The 3478-nt window shown below is 39.8% G+C and overlaps 1 non-coding gene across 1 annotated transcript; it reads right to left on the bottom strand.

Moving 5' to 3' along the window:
* Positions 1 to 2975: 2975 nt before the first annotated feature.
* Positions 2976 to 3082, bottom strand: LOC114237934 (U6 spliceosomal RNA). The gene has a single exon (XR_003623387.1). It is a non-coding gene; the product is annotated as a U6 spliceosomal RNA (small nuclear RNA).
* Between the last annotated feature and the right edge of the window lie 396 nt (positions 3083 to 3478).

Here is a 3478-nt window from a genome sequence, read left to right as displayed (position 1 = left end):
TAAATGCACACAAAACCTAAATATATGTATATTAATTTATGTTATACACATGAATCAGGAACCGGTATGTTTTGAGATGTGTTGCTCACTGTGATGGCTTCATCCTATGGAAAGGCTGGGTACGGTTTGTCTACAATGGAAGTGGTTGTCAATACATGTTTTATATGGATTTCTTGATAATGTTAAATATTTGTGGCTGAGTTCTTTTTGGCTCTGAATGAAGGGTCATAATGTGGCTGACGATGGCCTACTTGGAGGAGAGAAAGAGTTGCTTCTGGCATTTTCTTCTTATTAGCTTGAAATTGCATTAATAGTATTACCTCTACCCATGGTTTCCTTCCAGAAAACTTTGAAGACCATTGGTCCATTAGGTGAGGTTTATTCTAGTTAAAATTAGACAATAACATTTTTTTTGGAAGGTTCTTTTCCACTTTATTTTTATTATTATTTATTTATTTATTTATTTATTTATTTATTTATTTTTGGCTGTGCTGTGTCTTCGTTTCTGTGCGAGGGCTTTCTCTAGTTGTGGCAAGCAGGGGCCACTCTTCATCGCGGTGCGCGGGCCTCTCACTATCGCGGCCTCTCTTGTTGCGGAGCACAGGCTCCAGACGCGCAGGCTCAGTAGTTGTGGCTCACGGGCCCAGCTGCTCCGCGGCATGTGGGATCCTCCCAGACCAGGGCTTGAACCCGTGTCTCCTGCATTGGCAGGCAGATTCTCAACCACTGCGCCACCAGGGAAGCCCGACAATAACATTTTAAGTTCACTTAATAGGGTCTTATAAAATGCAATACATTGAAGTACTCCAGAGGGAGAGTGGCTCTCTGCCATAGGGGCCAAGTGTAGGGTGCCAAAGTAAAAATTTAAATAATACCAATTTTTAATTTCTGTCTTGTTTTCTATTTTAAAATAAATACAAGTAGATGTTTTCATCTTTCCCCCTGTTCTCCAACTGATTAACTTGCTCACTCTCAGTAGTACACACACCTCACTTTGGAGACGAAGAGAGGGGCCGTAGGGATCCAGGCTCTTAAGAACATACAGCGTGAATTGCTTATCATCAAATGACGGCTCAAATGTCCCCTCTCCAGAGACATCTTCCCTTAGCGTTGCCTCCCCTCTCCCGCAAACACAGCCCATCCTGTCACCGTCACCATAGCATTTACCTTTCTTGGAATTATATTGTTCCTATACTGGCTCACTTATCTGTTGGTATATTATTTCCCTCTTATCCTCCATTAGAATGTAGGCACCACAAAAGCAGGCGCCCTTTCTGTTTACACCACCCTGTCCTTAATCAGGCAATCAGTTAACCTTTTGATCAATATAAGTTTTGTTGGGTAGCCATTTACTTCACTGTTTTCAGTACAGTACACTGCTATGATAACCTTCACGGTGCTAAGTCCAACCTGGCCTTCTTCAAATCTTGCAGTTACCTTCTCAGTTGCTCAAATGGATAATCACATATGATCGTTGGCTTTTTATTTGGGGGAAGAATTCCTAGCTTCGACCACAGAAGCCAAAAAATTTTTCTAGTTCCTATCTTGTAGAAAGCCAAACCCCAAACTACATATAAGTAAAAATTATATGTAGGCTCAAAAATTGTGTTTCTCCTGTATTAATTTTGAAGATGAGAGGATACAAACTGAAATCGTTTCATGGGGCTTTCCAAATCACAAAATGACACCTGAAACCTAAACGGTTATCATTATTACTACTGAAGTATTTGTGTTTCCTAACTCAGGGAAAATGATATGTATTAAAATGGTGTGTAATAACTGGGGACTATTTCAAGCACTTTCTCTATAACAGTAACTTTACCTGCATTATTAATTTAAAATTCAAAAATCTAAACCCTTTGAAGTGGTTATTTTTATACTCATTTAATATGTAACGACATCAAAGCAACAGAATGTGTCTAGGGATTTTTTGTGTGTCTATAGGGCAAAATTTAAAACACTCATAAAATAGCTTTAATTTCCACCACGTTTCATTATTTATAACTGCAAAGGCAAAGGTCTCTAAAATGTTAAATAATTATTTAATAGGTGTTGTAGTAGGCAGAGTAACGGCCCCAAAGATGTCCACATCCTAACTTCTGGAACCTATGAGTATGTTACCTTACATGGCAAAAGGGACTTTGCAGATGTGATTTAGTTAAAATCTTGAAATGGGGAGATGATCCTGGATTATCCAGGTGAGTTCAATGTAATTAGAAGGGTCCTATACGTGAAAGAGGGAGACAGGAGAGGCAGAGAAGGAGACGTGAGGACGAAGCAACATCAGAGTGATATGATTGATGTGAGAAAGGCTCGCCAGCCATCGCTGGCTTTGAAGATGGAAAAGGGGGCCACGAGCCAAGGAACACAGGCAGCCTCTAGAAGCTGGAAGAGGCAAGGAAACGGATTCCCCCCCAGAGCCTGAGGAAAGAACACAGCCCCACTGACACCTTGAATTTAGTCCAGCGAGACCCATTTTGGACTTCTGACCTCCAAAACTGTAAAATAATAAGTTGGCTTTGATTTAGGTCACTAAATTTGTGGTAATTTTTTACAGCAGCCATAGGAAAGTAGCACAGCTATTTTTTTTTACAGTACACAGTTTTATAAATTCACCAATTCCTCTGTGTAGCCTCTCACATTGAGTGCGTGACACATTTTGATGGCTTCAACAAAAGAGTTTAGTTAGGGCTTTTGAAATCTGAGCTTTGATCATATTAGAGAAACATTTTAAATCATGCAAATGGGATAATAATGCCAGGTCCTTGTGGGTGATTGTTTATAACTCTACGTTCATATGCATGCATATAAAAGACAGCTCCTTGACACAAAGCCATAGTTAGATGATAAACTATTTGAATGTTCAGTCCAAGCCTCTTTTTTTTTTTTTTTAAACATCTTTATTGAAGTATAATTGCCTTACAATAGTGTGTTAGCATCTGCTTTATAACAAAGTGAATCAGTTATACATATAAAAAAATATGGAACGCTTCACGAATTTGCGTGTCATCCTTGCGCAGGGGCCATGCTAATCTTCTCTGTATCGTTCCAATTTTAGTATATGTGCTGCCGAAGCGAGCACCAAGCCTCTTATTTCTATGGAACTGAGCAAATAAGACCATGCTCTGTAAGAAGTGTGTGCTCAACAGATGTTAACAGATCAACATAAGACACACAGGTGTGTGGGTGGTGGTCTTTGGACCTACAGATCTTCCCTGGTTTCAGAGTCTGATACATGGCTGTCTACAGCCTATTGCTGTAATGGAACTTATGGCGTCACATATCAGCATTGTTTTTCAAATGGAACTAGAAGTAATTGCGTGGGAAATGTACTGTTAGCTGGAACCAGAAAGAATCATGGTACTTGAAGAGTCTTAGCACTCTGGGTGGACTACTATTTTCCATTAATCACATGCTACTACCCAGTCTTCACTGCAGAGTGCACCGTAGCAAGATCCACCAGTAAAATGCTTTAAGA

Source organism: Balaenoptera acutorostrata, chromosome X (assembly GCF_949987535.1).
Source record: "Balaenoptera acutorostrata chromosome X, mBalAcu1.1, whole genome shotgun sequence".
Lineage (NCBI taxonomy): Eukaryota > Metazoa > Chordata > Mammalia > Artiodactyla > Balaenopteridae > Balaenoptera > Balaenoptera acutorostrata.
The sequence above is the reverse complement of the archived record's forward strand: the minus strand, read 5'-3'. Positions and strand labels throughout refer to the sequence as shown.